General features: G+C 34.7%; 1 protein-coding gene and 1 non-coding gene across 4 annotated transcripts in view; both read right to left on the bottom strand.

Annotated features, from left to right (window-relative positions):
• Positions 1-19352, bottom strand: part of EcR (Ecdysone receptor) — a 604745-nt gene that overhangs the window by 360355 nt on the left and 225038 nt on the right. The window lies entirely within an intron of this gene.
• LOC143200391 (U6 spliceosomal RNA) lies at positions 3401-3509 on the bottom strand. The gene has a single exon (XR_013006718.1). It is a non-coding gene; the product is annotated as a U6 spliceosomal RNA (small nuclear RNA).

Here is a 19352-nt window from a genome sequence, read left to right as displayed (position 1 = left end):
AAACAACCTGATTTTATGGGCCGCATTATTCGAGATTTTAATGACACATTATATTAAACAATTGCATAATTCAGCTGGTAAAGATTTGTTAGTCTGCTGTCTGGACTGTTAACAATTTAAATCAATTCTTATGCATTCTGCTTTGATTATATTTCAAACATACTTAGCATTAAGGGTTTGGAAAAGGCTTTTGGCATAAACAGTGAAATATTATGGGTTATATATATTGCAACTAACACTAAAATTAACTGACCATTATATAGAGAGAAATTAGACCTCTCAAAACAGAAAGAGATACAGAAATAGCAGCAAAAAATATAACAAAAGCGTATCAAAAGTTTCATTATATTTCGTCTATAATTAAACAAAAAATTGCCGAAAAGGGAAAACGACGAAAAACGTGGCAACAAGTCACAACAGAAGAAAACAACAGACAATTCAACAAGGCCTCAAAAGAGCTGAAAGAGCTAATAAATAAGGAACAAAATCAAGGAATTCAAAACTCTTTAGAAAACTTAACGCCAATTAATGCTACGGAATATTCTCTCTGGAAAGTAACAAAAAAAAAATAAAAAATCTCAACAACATAAACAACCAATTAGAATTGACAACAATTCCTGGGCTAGGAATGATAAAGATAAAGCAGAGGTTTTCTCTAAACATTTAAAAACAGTATTTAATCCGTACCCGTCTGAAATATCTGCAACAGAAGAAAATAACATAATTGACTTTCTTAACACTCCGTTTCAAATGGATCTGCCACATGAGAAATTTACTGTTAAGGAAGTAGAACAAACAATACATATAGAAACCAATTCTAAAAAAGCTCCTGGTTTTGACTAGAAGAATCTTAAAAGAGCTGCCAGAAAAATGCATCAAATTAATAACATTCATATTTAGTAGCAAGGATAAAACTTAATTACTTTCCTAGCACTTGGAAAGAGGCTCAAATCATTATGATTCTGAAACCTGAGAAAAATCAGACGTGCCCTCTTATTTTCCTATAAGCCTGTCACCTGTGATCTCTAAACTATTAGAAAAACTATATACTAAGAAACTCAAAATAATCGCAGAGGAGAGAAATATTATTCCAGACCATCAATTTGGCTTCCGTAATAAACACGGCACAATAGAACAGATACATAGATTATTCAACCAAATTAACAAAAACTTGAACGATAAAAAATATTGCTCCGCTGCATTTCTCGATATTTCTCAGGTCTTCGACAAGGTGTGGCACACTGAACTGCATGTTAAATTGAAAAAGCTCTTGCCGCATACGCTCTTTCAACTGTTGAAATCGTACCTCACAGATAGACATTTTATTGTCAAACAAGATGACGAAGACCCGACCTACACCCAATATATTCAGGTATTCCACAGGGCAGTATTCTTGAACCATTGTTCTATCTATTGTATACAGCTGACCTACCGACCTCAAGAAACACTAGTGCTACAACATATGCTGATAATGCAGCGGTTTGGGACAGGAAACACAGGACTGAGTAGGAAGGCTGTGCAACTGATGACAGGCCACCGAAATATGCAAGCCTACCTGCACAAATTTAAACTAAAGGAGACCGATGGACTCTGCAAGTGTCGCACAGGTCCAGAAGACACGACGCATATATTGGAGACATGCGAAATTGGGAAAAGGGTAGAGACCCGAAACAGGCATCAAACAGCCGACGGGAACTACCAGATAAGGAACGCAGAGAGAATAGTCAACAAGGAAACCGTCACAAGGATCAACGCTTGGTCCGATACGGTAATTGACTATGAGGAAAGTTATACCCAGGATGGCAGCCAAGAGGAGACGAATGCTGGCGCGCAATAAAGCGGCCAGTTGGAGATCAGGGAGAAAACACGATAGGAAATTAGCGAACAAAAAACGCAATAACGTAGCGACGGTACTGAAGAGGCGCTCGGAGACCCGTCCGTGAACCGTTCTTGAGACTTACGTAGGAAAGACCAGCTCAGAGCTTTAACAAGCATTATATAGCCAGAGCCATAGACAAATGGTCTACATTTCAAATACAGCGGTTTTATCATCACACGACGATCTAATATCAGCCACAAGAAACTTCCAACTTCATCTTAACAAAGTCGAATTGTGGTTGAAAACGTGGCGTATCAAAGCAAATGAGGCAAAATATACCCATGTGACATTCACCCTTTGTAGAAGAACATGTCCCATAGCAAGCAGACAACGTCTAAATATCTGGGAATGCAATTCGATCAACATTTGATGTGGAAAAAATATATAGTGACAAAACGCAAACAGCTTGTTACTTAGTTAAATTAAACCAAATGTACTGGCTGATAGAGCTAGATCTAAGTTATCATTGGATAACAAGGTTTTACTGTATAAGTAAATACTTAGGCCCATTTGGACCTATGGTATTGAACTGTGGGATACCACTAGCAAATCTAAAATGGATATCCTCCAGATGTTCTAGAATAAAGTGTTGCGAGTCATCGTCGATGCCCCATATTACGTGTCCAACAAACTGATTCAGCGCGATATCCCCATAGAACCAATAACAAGTGTGATTCGGAGTGTGAGTGCGAAGTACTCTGAAAGACTATTAGTGCGGATGTATTGGGATAATGCACTCACCAAACAGTTAAAGGTCGCGATGACAGTGAAGTGCGTAGGCTAAAAACGAGAACTACCATACGAACTGATTTATAGACACATAGAGTGAGATTTAATAATCTCTAGAATAAGCTAGAATAGTTTTTAGGATAAGTTAGTATAGACTTTAAAATAAGTTAGAATAATATCTAGAATAAGATTTAGATTAAAAGTTGTACAATAGATCACTTACTGAAGTGATGTCTTCTATATGTCAGGATGGTTATGTTATATAACTGAAATTATATAATAATAATTATTGCCCACAGGCAGATAATTGACGTTCTAAGAGATTAATATATATATATATATATATATATATAAATATTTCTTATTTGTATCTGTAATCTATTGGGATCATAAAAATTACAAAAAAATTTATAATCATCACTTTAGTCATTTAAATATAGGATGGGGAAAAACCCGCTACTTCTGGTGTAATTCCCACTGAGTGGCAATAATGGAACGATGGCAATATTGAAAATAAAATAAATATTGTCACTATTTCTGCTCATTATATATATATATATATATATATATATATATATATATATATATATATATATATATATTGGCAAAAAAGTCTGCTGTGATGTGTAGGCAGCTCCAACGAAATCCTGCTTCTTGGAACCATCAGTATAACATAAATGTAAACATAATAGAGTTTTTTCCTTGATTTGAACAAATTTATTCATAAGCAACTGTGGATTTTTGATCATTTTTAGAAAGACTCGGCATTGAGGAATCAACATTTACTGAAAGACAAATGTGGAACGCTTTACGATTTTGCATGTCATTCTTACGCAGGGGCCTATTAATATTTAATGTATCGTTCCAAATTTAGTATAACAGGTCAATTGAAAAGTCCCCGGCCTGCCACAGTAAAACACATTTTTTTGGCAAAATTAGTTTTTTTTTTATTCAACATAATTCCCTTCAAGGGTGATATACCGACCCTGATAATACTGATTATAGCGACCCTCCAGCTTTTCGATACCATTTTTGTAATACGATTTGTTCTTTACTTCAAAATAGGCCTCAGTTTCGTCGATCATCTCTTCATTCGACAAAAATTGCCTCCCAGCGAGCATTCTTTTGAGATCTGAGAACAAGAAATAGTCGCTGGGAGCCAAATCTGGAGAATATAGTGGATAAGGAAGCAATTCGAATCCCAATTCATAGATTTTTGACACGGTGCATTGTCTTGGTGAAGCAGCACTTTCTTTTTCTTCAAATGTAGCCGTTTTTCGGCAATTTCGTCCTTCAAACAGTCCAATAACGCTATGTAATAGTCGCTGTTGATGGTTCTTCCTTCTTCAAGGTAGTCAATGAAAATTATTCAATGCGCATCCCAAAATACAGACGCCATAACCTTGCCAGCCGACTGTTGCGTTTTCCCACGCTTTGGAGCGGGTTCATCGTGTGCAGTCCACTCGGATGACTGCCCATTGGTGTTCGGAGTGAAATGATGGAGCAATGTCACATGTCAATGCAAAAACTCAGATTTATTACGCTTAATCATCTTGAAACGCTGATCCGAATCATCAACTCGTCGTTGTTTTTGGTCAAAAGTAAGCTCCCGTGGCACCCACTTTGCACAGAGCTTTCTATGTGAGTGTCTGCTATTTCATTCAGTTTCAATTTACGTCAATCAAAATCATTTTGTGGATTTTTTTCATGTTTTCATCGGTAACAACCCCTTTTGGGCGTCCACTGCGTTCACCGTCTTCGGTGCTCCTTTCACGACGTCTAAACTTAGCACACCAATCCTTGATGGTTGATTTTCCTGGAGCAGTGTCCGGAAACTCGGCATCAAGCCAAGTTTTTGCTTCAACTGTATTTTTTCCCTTCAAAAAACAATATTTTGTCAACACGCGAAATTCCTTTTTATGCATTTTCTTTCACAATAACCAAAGTTGCGTTACTTAAAATGCTATAATTCACAAACTAATCATCCGTCAGCTGTCAAATTTATGCACACATCTTTTGAGGACTAGGTCTAACTAAAAAACATATGGATTTAATTCTAATATCTCAATCTATCCATCCATCTATGTGTCAGACCGGGAACTTTTCAATTATGACTTATGTACCGCCGAGGCGAGTACTAATTAGGTTTTGGTCTGAAATCTTAGATCCGACCTTGAAGAACAATATGAACGAAAAATTACTAGATAGTTCTAGTTAATTACTAGTCCTAATATTTTTGGTTATGTGTCTTGTAAATAAAAAAAACCTTGATACATAAAAATGTGAGAAATTGCTGGGTCATATGACTATTTATTACTATTTTCGGAATGAGCACAGGGACTAGTTAAATTTATTGAAAACATTCCTTCATCATTGGCCCGGACTCTCAACGGGAATTAGATGGAACGATCATCAGGTCTCGGTTCCATTCAATTGATTTCGAAACGGAAACGGACCAACAACAAGTGTCTCCACCCACCCGCTCACAGCCGCATGGAGAAAGAGAAAAACGCATCAGTCACCGCGGTATTTGGTGTTTTGTTGGATAGAGCGTCTAAAAATAGGCGATCGAATCTGGGTCGGAAATAACGTTAGCGAATGCGATTTTCGCAACTCGATTGCGACTAAATTTACCAGATGAATGACGGCGACGATATTACGCCGGATCGATGGACGAGAAAAAAATATAATGGAAAGTCGACGAAATTTAATGAAACTGAAATTGGGTCGATCTGGGCTTTACCGTTGAAATTTATGTAATAAATAAAGTTCTGTGTGGGTCGTCTACGAGACGGGATTAATTGAGATGTCAACGGAATGGAATTGAATGAACTGGTATTGAATCATTGGCTGTTGTGATCAATACTACACATAGTGATTAGATTCATTTTCGCATAGTACATGTTAACGTTAAGGCAACATCTTTCCTTATTTTAAGACTTTAAGGTATTAAAGGTTTTCTGATGTTTCATATAAAATTGGAGAAAAAGTAATTTCGGTATTCCTAATAGATGGCTTCGAATGTAGCGGTCCATAGCTCATTCTGTATATAAAATTAGTATTATAAGTATACTCACATAAAACTCATAGCACTTTGAAAATGGAGATTCCAGTGTTATGAATTACTTTTCATTCGAAACGGGACGGCATTAATAATATCACTTTTGGCTTTGGAATAAACAAACTACAGAGTCCTTTACTAACGTAAAGGCGAGTTCTATTTGTTTATATTTTCTTCATATTTCTTTCCTTAAAACATAAAGACATATACCATACAAGGAAACAATAAATGTTTCCGAATATCTATGGTATTTAGAATTATATCCGGTAGTTCGATATTTTAGACTAGTGTTGAAAACTATGGACTGAAATCGACTATACATTGTTTAGTAATTGATTACTTGTTGGTATCAACTGTTTTAGTCGTTATTTTCGGTTTGACTGATTTTACTACTTTTTACCAGTGACTGTTTCAGTCGACTCTTTTCTATTTTCTGTACGACTGATTTTTTCACTATCTACTATACACTGTTTCAGTCGTGTACTTTTAGTCAATATTTTTGATTCTACTAGTTTCAATCGATTGATTTTTAACGTTCTGGCTCTGCCGTCCTATCCGCGATCTTGACGAATATATATATATATATATATATATATATATATATATATATATATATAGTTTTATGCTTTTTTGGTAGTTTGCTTGTAAATAACAATATATTGTATATTAATATAGCTGCATTTTTGAACGATATTTTTCAAGATTGTTAATGTAAAAGGGTAAGAAAATTTAAATTGTGAATGATAACTCGATTACTCTCTCGATTTTTGTTAAAAAATATTTCCGTTCAATAATAAACAAAGGATTTACTTTATTTAAAAAGCTCTAGTATATAGATATTGTGCGATCATTTTTAATTGTCATGAATTTGTTGTATTTTGTATACTTGTTGTTGTTATATGTTGTAAACTTGAAGATTAATTGAACAAGTTTACACAATTATCTGATAAACAAACAACTCTTTACTTAGACACGCTTCCTTAATAAACTAATATTTTATTTTAATATATTTTCTTAAAATTGTCAGTTCTTAAGACCCTGATTTAGTCTGTTCTTGGGCTGACAAAGTTGCAGATATGTATTTGCCTTTCAATAAAGTAATTAAATGGCATTAGGTGGCCGAACTAAAATAATTTCTAGTTAATAGTCATCATCCCACTCGGCATTATGCAGCAAATACACTATCGCCTTACATATACATGTCCATGGTCCTTGCTGTGTTTTGGGTATTGAAGTATTCATTTTCTAGTCTCAAGCCTTCGATAAGGTTTAGCATGAAGGCCTTGTTCATAAACTGCAGAAAATGTTACCAAAACAATACACCGAACTAGTAAAATCGTACATTCAACCAGAATGTTTAGAGTCAAACAAGAAGAAACTTACTCTACAAAAAATAAGCTAAAGCAGGTGTACCATAAAGAAGTTTACTGGGATCAATTCTTCATCTACTATACATTTGTGATACACCACAAATGGAGAATAATACGATGGCTACATTTGCTGAGGTTACTGCGATTATAGCTGTCGGAGACAATAGTGAAGAAGCCACAGGAAAATTACAACAGGCACGTAACAATATAAAACATTGGACACGCGCATGAAAAAAAAATTAACGAAAGTAAATCTGTGCATATGCAGTTAACCTACAATCAGACAGTACAAGCAGCAATAACATTAAATAATACTATCATTCGATATAGCAATAGTGTTAAATATCTCGGAATGAATCTTGATGCCAAACTTCGCTGGAAGTAACATATAAAGAAGAAAAGAACAGAACTGAAATTGAAATATAGGAAAATGTACTAATGGCTAATTGGAAGAAAATCACAATTATCAGTACATAATAGATTTCTATTATATAAGGAAATACTGAAACCTATATGGACATATGGAGTTCAATTATGGGGTTGTTTTGCAAAGGGTAACATAAACAAAATACAAAATTTTCAGAACTAAGCCCTGAGAGGTATTGTGGGCGCACCCAAATACTATAGCACTAAAATTACCTACATCGAGACCTTCAGATACCCACAGTCAGTCAAGAAATCAAGAGAATTGCAAGGGGGCATGAGGAAAGACGTCATTCTCGTGAGAATATTGAAGTATTGCAGCTTTTGGATACTACCAGAAGAGGACACAGACTCAAAGGAATAAAACCATCTGATCTTGTGTAGTGAGATTCATATAATAAAAAAATATAGCACTGATAGATATAAACACTATTTCACTAGAGACTGAGAGGGCTGATGGGCCCTCCTAGTTATAATTTAAGTTATTATAAAGACAAATTGTAGGTTCGTCGGAAACGACTAATAACAACGTAATAATTAAATAATAAAAAAAAGAAAAAAATCTACTTTTCTATGGTTTATCCAAATATCTGTTTAGATATGATGTACTAGTTGTAATATATCTTCTCGAAATGAACCAAAAGTGAACATATGAGTCCATATTCATCTTCTATACAGTACATTTCAAATTATATAAGACTATCCCATCAACCAATATTACCAAATGACCATTATATGTATGCAAGCAGTGGTAATCTGATGTCTTAAATTGCAATTCGTTCTTCGCTTCACTGAATCCTGTATTCCAATATTTCCGGCAATTTCTTACATACAGTCTGACCAACCAATGGTTTGATTTAACCAGTGATTTAATTTTAGGTGATTAAATAATCTTTAATTTTCTGTAATTAAGTCCTCCTATTTCTTGATATAGATATTTCTATCTATTGTTCCAATTAGAAAAACGACTCGAACGTCAATTTACTTTATCTTCCAGTTCTGTTGAATGATTCTCTTTTTTCAAATTATCATTTAAGAGTGCTATATAAAAATGAAGTGCACACTCGATATAAAAAATTAAACGACCATGTATCGCACATAAAACCAAAATCTGGTTTTAGTATAATTTTTGCAGTGGCCGATTGCTAAATTTTTATTTTTTATCTTTGCACTGCTTTTAAGCAGCTATCTGAAAGAACTACCGAAAACGCTTGAGTAATTGTATTTTATGAGCTTGCACCGTCTGACCCAGTTTCGTTTGTTACGACTTGCTTTTTTTTTTAAGTCGATTTGTTCATTTTACCAGCATTCGTGCAATCCGCAGACGAACATTGGACTTATTTGGTAAAGGTGTTTCAGGTTAATTCATTTCACGGACATTCAATGTCATAAAAGTTTCATTATTATTATTTTTTTATATTTAATAATTGGTATTGGTAAGAATTAATACTATGCATCAAATATTCGTATTTTTCAATGGGAACGACTAGAAGTAGTGACAAGATAACAAGTCAATTGAAAAGTCTCCGGCCTACCTACGTTGGATGAAGAAGCAATTCGTCCAGCGATCGTCGATTCGCCGATGACGTCCAATTAATGGATTATTGACACGCTGCATTGTCTTGGTGAAGCAGCACTTTCTTTTTGTTCAAATGCGGCCGTTTTTTCGCCCATTTCGTCCTTCAAACGGCCCAATAACGCTATGTAATAATCGCTATTGATGGTTCTTCCTTTTTCAAGTTAGTTAATGAAAATTATTCCATGCGCATCCCAAAATACAGACGCCATAACCTTACCTGGTGACTGTTGCGTTTTCCCACGCATTAGAGTGGGTTGATCGTGTGCAGTCCACTCGGATGACGGTTGATAGGAATTCGGAGTGAAATGATGGAGCCAAGTTTCATCCATTGTTACATATCGACGCAAGAACTCGGGTTTATTATGCTTGACCATCTTTAAACACTGCTTCGAATCATCAACTCGTCGTTGTTTTTGGTCAAAAGTGAGCTCGCGGGCAAACACTTCGCACAGGGCTTTCTTATATCATATCAGTACATATTCGTGAACGATATTATGTACACCTTTAGTTGATACCTTTAGAGTATCTGCTGTTTCATTCAGTTTCAATTTACGGTCATTCAAAATCATTTTGTGGATATAATTAATGTTAAGTAATTGTTAATGTTGTTTAATGTTTTCGTCGGTAAAAACCTCTTTTGGGCTTTCACTGCGTTCATTATCTTCGGTGCTCATTTCATTACGTCTGAATTTAGCATACCGATCCTTGATGTGTACAAACAGCAGTCAATAACATTAGAGTGGAATAAGAAATGGCGAATATATTCTATAAAATATACGCATGTGCATTTCACATACAAAATTAAGACTAACTGTGATAATTGGTTCTAGAGTAATTCCATATGCAAACAAAGTAAAATACTTGTATAATAAAATTAAAATAAAAGTTCAAGTTCAAGTTCAAGTAGAAAGTACAGCCGAACCACGATGATTCTTAATCTATCCTACAAAGAATTAGGAATGCCAACGCCCAATGCACAACGCATTTAATTAAAAGTTAAGACGCGAGACCCAATACGATTCCGAGCATTCCGAGGCAAAAACTTGGCTTGATGCGGAGTTTCCGGATACCGCCCCAGGAAAAATTACCATCAAGAATTGGTATGCTAAGTTTAGACTTGATCAAATGAGCAACGAAGAGGGTGAACGCAGTGAACGCCCAAAAGAGGTTGTTACCGAAGAAAACATTAAAAAATCCACAAAATGATTTTGAATGACCGTAAATTGAAATTGAATAATATAGCAGACACTCTAAAGATAATCAACTGGATGTATACATCGTATCATTCACGAATATTTGGGTATGACAAAACTCTGTGCAAAGTGGGTGGTGCGCGAGCTCATATTTGACCAAAAGCAAGGACGAGTTGATGATTCGGAGCAGTGTTTGAAGATGATGAAGCGCAATAAACCAGAGTTTTCGCATCGATATGTGACAATGGATGAAACATGGCTGGATCATTTCACTCCGAAATCCAATCGACAGTCATTCGAGTGGACTGCACACGGTGAACCGGCTCCAAAGCGTGGGAAAACTCAACAGTCGGCTAGCAATGTTATGGCGTCTGTATTTTGAGATGCGCATGGAATAATTTTCATTGACTACCTTGAAAAAGGAAAGACCATCAATAGCGACTATTACATAGCGTTATCGGACGACCATTTAAAGTACGAAATCGCCGAAAAACGGCCGCATTTGAAGAAAAAAAAAGTGCGGCTTCACCAAGACAATGCACCGTGTCACAAATCAGTGAAAACGGTGGCAAAAATCCATGAATTGGGCTTCGAATTGCTTCCTCATCCACCGTATTCTCCAGATCTGGCCCCCAGTATCTATTTCCTGTTCTCAGATCTAAAAACAATGGCTGGGAAGAAAGTTTCGTCGAATGAAAAAATGGTCGCCGAAATTGAGGCCTATTTTGATGCAAATCGTACAACAAAAATGGTACTAAAATATTGGAGGGTTTCTATAATCAGGATATCACCTTTGAAGGGAATTATGTTGAATAAAAAAACTAATTTTGCTAAAAAAATACGTTTTACTATGGTTAGGCCGGGGACTTTTCAATTGACCTGTGACACCTTAGTTAATAAATGTTTTGATCGATATATGCAGACCGATACAGCTGTTAAACAACAAACACGGGAAGTTTAATAAATTCTCTTTAATTATCTTAGATCCAATTTTCTGCACTTCTGTAAAATGTTTCTTTCCGTATAGTAAGTATTAAAAAATTTATACATAGTACCAAAGAACTAACTATTAATCAATAGTATTAATTTAATTTGATTATTTCTTATTAGTTTCTAGTTAGCTGGAAGGTGATTAATTATTATATGCCAAGAAAGATAGCATAGCGATGTTCTTGTAGTCTTTGATGTCTATTAATTTTATCAGTCTGTTGTAATATATCATTTTGTTTTCATCTCGAAGATCCGGTTATTTACTACTAACGTACCCAAACGGTGTCAAGGAAAAACAGCACATAACGATGCAGTGTCCCAGTATCGTAAATATTGGCTAATCTGCATATTCCACGACACCGCCTGAGATTTTGTAAACATGGGGTGTTGGGTTGTTTACTTGTCGTTCTTGATTTTCGACGTCAATTTACTACCGCACCAACATTTTACGCGTTGCCCTTTATCAGAAATTAATGGAATAATTAACACTGAATTAATTCACATATTACACGGAATATTATCGAAGAAAATGCTGAACTAAAAAGGGTTGTGTCAGCTTTTACCAAAGTAAATTTACACAATCCTGATTAACAATTATTTGCCATTAATAACACGACCACTCATTTTTCCGATCAGAGAAAGACCCCTAAAGAGATGAAATGCTGTTAAAAGTTCGATCATGTAACCGAAAGAGCCTGCAAAAGTTGTCTGTTTGTCAAACGTCTGAAAAATTCTTCAGAAAATTATAATTACTGGTTATAAACTGGCAAACGTTGTTTTAAGGCTTTATTGAATGTTGCTCATGGCAAGATAATAATAAATATAGTGTAAAGAGAACAAAAGTTGATAGTGAAAGGTAAACGTTGAAATAACTGTCGATTAGGTAGTCAAAACATTTATTAATAATTCGTTGCAGACATATAGTTCTTCATGCTGGAAACAAGAATGATTTTATTCCTGGTGCAGAATTGGTGTTTTCCTCCAGAAGTCTAAGGGTGACTACCATGGAGAAATGAACCATAACTTGTTTTTGCAGTAGTTTGAAAATTAGCTTTTAAAGAACTTGGAGGAAGTTATTGTTATATACAATAGGCCATATCATAGTACAGAAAATCCGATGGAGAAAATCCCAACAAGTGCCTCAACAAAGGCTGCAATTAAATGGCTTAAGGTACATAATAAGTTTCGAGGAAACCATGTTAAAGAATGAACTATTTCAAATTGTTATTCGGTAAATATATATGAAATATTTAATTGCATTTTGTGTAATTTAATTTTTTAGAAATAACGCTGAGAAAAGATACATCATAGATCAGATTACTGAAAGTTATGGCCACGTAGTATTATGTCTTCCTCCCTGTCACTGCATATTTAATCCAATTGAGTTGATATGGGTTATTGCAATAGACAATCAGGTCGAAAATGATATTCAAACCAGAACTGTTTGGAATTATGGAAAGAGGCATTGTCGGTTTGTGTGAGCTTGATCAGACACATTGAAGAAGAAATTGACAAATGGTAGAATCTTGAGCAAGTTTTAGATAGATTGAAAATAAACAGCTTAGTTATTAAGCGTTTCCGAAAGTGACAATGATTGAGTAAAACTTTATGAATGTTGGTTTATGATTCAAAGCTGACAATTGGTTTATGATTCAAAGCTGACAATTACCAAGACAGGGTGAAAGAAGAAAATTAATATACTCTAATTGTAGGAAATTGTATTAGTATAAGTGTGAAAGCATGAACGATTAGTTAAAATGTATGAAGAGACAAATAATAACTCTTTAGCAGATATAGCAAATGCATTAAGGAGAATGTAGTGATTAAATGTAGTTTCATCAAGAAAGATGAATACAGGTAGTAACAGGACAAACTAAGGAAAAATGTGGTAAGATCATAATGACTTTACAAGGGAACATTGCATCGAAGAAAACACGAACTAAGCGTAAAACATAAATATGCTTTCTAATTATTATTCTATGGTGTATAGCTTTGAAGCTCGAATATCAGTAGAATAATTTTTTTTATTATTTAATTAACATATTGTTACTAGTCGTTTCCGTCTAACCTACAATTTGTCTTTATGTTAACTTAAATCTAGATATATAAGTAGGAGGACTCATCGGCCCTAACTCAGTCTCTGATGAAATAATGTTTATACATGTCACTGCTGAATTTTTTAATATATGCACCTCACTAGACAACACTACACAAGATCAGATGGTTTGGTTCTTTTGAGTCTGTGTCCTGTTCTTGTGGTATCCAAAAGTTGCAATATTTCAATATTAGTATGAGAATGGAGTATTTCCTCGTGCCCCCTTGCAATTCTCTTGATTTCTTGACTGACTGTGGGTATCTGAAGGTCTCGATATAGGTAACCAGTCCTACAGTATTTGGGTGCACCCACAATACCTCTCAGGACTTTGTTCTGAAAAATGTGTATTTTATTAATGTTACTCTTTGCAGAACGTCCACATAATTGAACTCCGTATGTCCATATAGGTTTCAATATTCGCTTACATAATAGCAATTTATTATGTACTGATAATTGTGATTTTCTTCCAATTAGCCAGTACATTTTCCTATATTTCAATTCCAGTTCTTTTCTTTTCTTCTTTATATGTTCCTTCCAGCGAAGTTTTGCATCGAGATCCATTCCGAGATATTTAGTGTTTATAGGTGAACTGCACATGTACAGATTTACTTTCATTAATTCTTATTTTTCAAGCTTGTGTCCAATTATTTGCATTGTCACTTGCCTGTTGTAATTTTCGTGGGGCTTCTTCACTCACTATTGTCCCCGACAGCTATAATTGCAGTATCATCAGCAAATGTAGCCATCGTGATATTTTCCATTTGTGGTATATCACAAGTGTAAAGTAGATAAAGCATTGGTTCCAGTACACTTCCTTGTGATACACCTGCTTTAGCTTCTTTTATTGTAGAGTAAGCTTCTTCTTGCTTGACTCTAAACATTCTGGTTATAATGTATGATTTTAATAGTTCGGTGTATTGTTTGGGTAGCATTTTCTGTAGTTTATGAACAAAGCTTTCATGCCAAACCTTATGGAAGGCTTGTGCTACATCTAAGGATATAGCTGAGCATACATTTTGACTTTCGTAGGCTTTTTCAATAACATCTGTTATTCTGTGGACCTGGTCAATTGTTGAGTGTTTGTTAATAAACCCAAACTGGTGTGTTTGTATTAGGTTTTTTCTCTCTATGATCGGTTTTATTCTTTTCAACAGGAGTTTTTCAAAAACTTTAGATATTACTGGCAGCAGTGATATAGGTCTACAGGTTTTTATTTAGTTTGGTGACTTCCCAGGTTTTGGGATCATTATAATTTCCGCCATCTTCCAAATGTCTGGGACCTGTTTTCATCTAAATGCTGTATTGATCAAGTTGGTGAGTTTTATAATTCCCTTTCTTGGTAGTTTTTGCATTAATTCTCCTGTTATTAAATCGTAGCCTGGTGATTTCCTGGGGTTAATGTCAGTTTTAATAAATTTGGTTAACTCTTTCGGTGCGACTAATTCAATCATCGAGTTTTCAGCTTCTATGTCCGGTAAATTATGTTCAATATTAGCTTCGTTTGGTTTGAAAGTTTTTTCTAGATATTTAGCAAATGCTTCTGCTTTTTGGAGATTCTCACGTGCCCAATTCCCACATAAGTCTCTTATAGAGTAGAATAAAATGATATATGTGTCAAATCATAATATTGCATACTTAGTCCTAGTTAGACATCTGTTAGAAAAACCGGTAGTGACTTTCCGGTATACATGGTATGTTGACTCTATGCGACTACATCGTCAAATGCAACAGTGCACATAACTTGACAGGGCAAAATGCATGCAAAAAAAAGCAAGAGATACATTCCAGAATCTCAAACAGCATAAAGTAGTAATATTTTTAAACAAGGCACTCTGCATATTTACGGCTAAAGCAAATATTTTACTACAAAAATCTATTTTCACACAGGCAGCCAAGCAGTAAAAGTGCATTACTGCTTGGGTTTACGTTAAAACGATCTTTCTTGTTATTATACTCAAGGTTTGTTTGATTTACAGCTCAGATTGCGATCCTTGTCGTGATTCATCTGATAATGAATACGTTCAATGTAAAATAATAAATATAATTTTAAAATAAGATAATAATTACTTTTGCCCTGAAACTGCTTCTGCTAAAAGGTTCTGTAACGTCTCTCGAAATAAAGGTGTGAATCTTGAGCAACACGCTATTTTCATTGCCGGTTATATTTTAAAGTTTTATTTGATCTATAGAAATAGAAACAACACAGAATATTTAACAGCCGGTTTGGTGGCGCAGTAGTTAGGATGACAGCACGGTTCTCTTACTGTTACGATATCGTCGCAGATCCTGCTGGGGCATGGATGACTTTATCTTTGTGAATGTAATAGTAAAGGTCTTTAGGCAAAAGTGGAAATTCGACAAGGAATAACCATCCCAGTCACACAAGTAACCAGGCTGTATAAGACCTGATATCTTTTGGGATGGTCTTTAAGTTCGTTACTGGCCGTTACTATGCCGAGCTGGAAGAAAATCACAATTATCAGTACATAATACATTGCTATTATATAAGCAAATATTGAAACTTATATAGACATATGGAGTTCAATTATGGGGATGTTCTGCAAAGACTAACATAAATAAAATACAATTTTTTCAGAACAAAGTCCTGAGGGGTATCGTGGGTGCACTCAAATACTATAGGACTGATTACCTACATCGAGACCTTCAGATACCCACAGTCAGTCAAGAAATCAAGAGAGTTGCAAGGGGGCATGACGGAAGACTCCATTCTCACACGGATATTGAAATATTGCAACTTTTGGATAACACCTGAACAGGACACAGACTCAAAAGAATCTAACCATCTGATCTTGTGTAGCGTTGTGTAGTGAGGTGCATATATTAAAAAATTCAACAGTGACATGTATAAACATTATTTCACCAGAGACTGAGTTTGGGCCGATGGTTCCTCCTAGTTATATACCTAGATTTAAGTTAGCATAAAGACAAATTGTAGGTTAGCCGGAAACGACTAGTAACGATGTATTAATTAAATAATAAAAAAAACTATGCCGATCACCGTGGTTCGGAGCCCACGTTAAACTTTACGTCCAGTTCAGATAAACCCTCGTTGGTAAAGAGGAGACTTTTTCCATTCTAATTTTATTATTAAATTATGTTCCTTTCTTAACAAGGAAATTGTTTATATTTTTAACCGACTTCGAAAAAGTAGTAGGTTCTATGTTCGGGTGTATATTTTTTTATGTATGTTCGCCGATTTCTCCGACAATTGTGGGCCGATTATAAAAATTATTTTTTTATTTTACATTGGAACTAAATCAGGATCTTTTGGGAGAAAAGAGGAATATCGGGGGAAACGCTCAAATTTCAACGGCGCGTATAATATTTTCACATATTTTTATCTAAAATAATCAGATATTGCAGTATAATGTTATTTCTGAGCTGATGTGACGAAAAATCGGACGTCGTTCAATACAAAAGCCATTCACTTTACCTTTTAAGCACAAACTATAGACTAAGTAGCGAACCCGGGGGCCTAAAGCGCTCTTTAATTTCAATCAATGTTACTTTATTCCTATTTTTCCTCATACGGGCTGCACCTTTACTCGGCCTATCCATTGGAATATTAAATAAAATAACTGCGTAATATATTGAGTAAATATCTAACACTAAAGAGAGACAGTCACGCCAATAACCAGGCTGCGTAAGACCGGATGTCTTCTGGGATGATTCCTAAAGTTGGTCACTTGCCACTAAAGTCGGTAGTCTTAATGCTGAGGACCGTGGTTCGAAGCCCACGTTAAACTATAGGTCCAGTCCAGATAAGCCCCTGGTTGGTAAAAGGAGACTTTTAATATATATATACATATATATATATATATATATATATATATATATATATATATATATATATATACTAAAAAGAGAAAAATAAAATATGTTTACCAAAAAATAAATAAGAAGCTCACTAAAAATAAAAAACAATCAAACGTAGATTTACAATAACATAATTTTGTGACTAAATAGACTTATAACATAATTCATTGATAAATTACATTACATTACATCTACCTCAGCATTCAATTATAATTTAACCTGGATGACGGTATGTAATCTAATAGTGCCCGTCTCATCTCATGTCACCGATATTATTCAAGAGAATGAATGGACTCGCAAGAATCCCCACTCTGCAAGATAACAATGACATTTCAATAGGCATTATTGTCGAATACAGGAGAACTCCATTGTGCGACCGCCTTTTTATCCGATATTAGGATATGGAGCAATATAGAGTGAGTTAAGTGGAGTGGAGAAACGGAGGGAGGAAGTAGGATTTAACTCGATAGTATGCCTTGGCATTTCTCTCCAGGTGGAACAATGAACCTTCCATTTTTTATTTCATTAAAAGTTTTTGTTTAAGTAGCGGATATATCCAAGTGGTATATTACAATTCAAATAAGATATTATATCTAGATTATACTGACATGCTAAATGTAAATAAAAAGTAAGAGGCTGCAAGTGTGCATAAAATTCCTTTAGTATACCTTTTTTTACTGTGATTATTATATTAATTATTGTTCAATATAAATAACGAATAAAGTAAATAATATTTAACATATATATTTATATTAGTATAGTTGGTGTTCTGAAGTTATTACTGTTTTAAAATTAATCTTATTAATACTACATTTGTCACATTTTCCTATGGTACTGTCCCTATATACCTTATGGATATTTTGTTAATTATGGGGATTTGATATAATCGTAGCCTTATATTTTCATTAATAAAAGAAAGAAAGAAGTACCTAACTATAATAATAACATAACTGACTCTATTAAGTGTGGATGAATTTCGACCAGTCGGCGATCACTAGTTATTTATTAATAAAGTATTACACCATCATATGATTTTGAAAGTGCTGCACCTCTTCGTAGAATAGATTCGTAAACTGCTCGAATAGTTTCCAATGGAATGTTGGCCTGAGAAAATGTTTGATGATGTTATGATGCTCTTCAAACGAAGACTGAGTTTGGCAGCAATATGATAGTCATAGTAAAATTTTCAGCATTGACGATATCGAGATATTCATTCACAGTAATCCGGCCAGTGATGTGAATGAGTGGAAACCATGATATTTCCGCCAAAATCATGTCACGAAACCTTCTCCATGCTTGACCATTCTTCCGATCACCAATGTTGTCCGCATGCACAAAGATGTACCATACTGCATTGTGTTCATATCATTTTGTATATCCCCTGTAACTACATGCATGTTATAAAATCCCTTCTATAAGTCCAGTAAGGTACAGGAAATATAAAATTCCACAAAAAAAATGTACCAAATAAAAATAATATTTCCACATTGTCGAAAACGCCAACATCTAAACTAAACTAAGTACCTAACTATAATAATAACATAACCAACTCTATTAGGTGTGGATAAATTTCGACCAGTGGGCGATCACTAGTTATTTATTAATAAAGTATTACACCACCATATGATTTTGAAAGTGCTGTACCTCTTCGCAGAATAGATTCGTAAACTGCTCGAATAGTTTCCAATGGAATGTTGGCCAGAGAAAATGTTTGATGATGTTATGATGCTCTTCAAACGAAGACTGAGTTTGGCAGCAATATGATAGTCATAGTAAAATTTTCAGTATTGACGATATCGAGATATTCATTCATAGTAATCCGGCCAGTGATGTGAATGAGTGGAAACCATGATATTTCCGCCAAAATCATGTCACGAAACCTTCTCCATGCTTGACCATTCTTCCGATCACCAATGTTGTCCGCATGCACAAAGATGTACCATACTGCATTGTGTTCATATCATTTTGTATATCCCCTGTAACTACATGCATGTTATAAAATCCCTTCTATAAGTCCAGTAAGGTACAGGAAATATAAAATTCCACAAAAAAAATGTACCAAATAAAAATAATATTTCCACATTGTCGAAAACGCCAACATCTAAACTAAACTAAGTACCTAACTATAATAATAACATAACCAACTCTATTAGGTGTGGATAAATTTCGACCAGTGGGCGATCACTAGTTATTTAT

Source organism: Rhynchophorus ferrugineus, unplaced genomic scaffold, assembly GCF_030347505.1.
Source record: "Rhynchophorus ferrugineus isolate W39M unplaced genomic scaffold, kcgeb_rfMv2 rfM7, whole genome shotgun sequence".
NCBI classification, from domain to species: domain Eukaryota; kingdom Metazoa; phylum Arthropoda; class Insecta; order Coleoptera; family Curculionidae; genus Rhynchophorus; species Rhynchophorus ferrugineus.
This window is presented reverse-complemented; position numbering and strand designations above follow the sequence as displayed.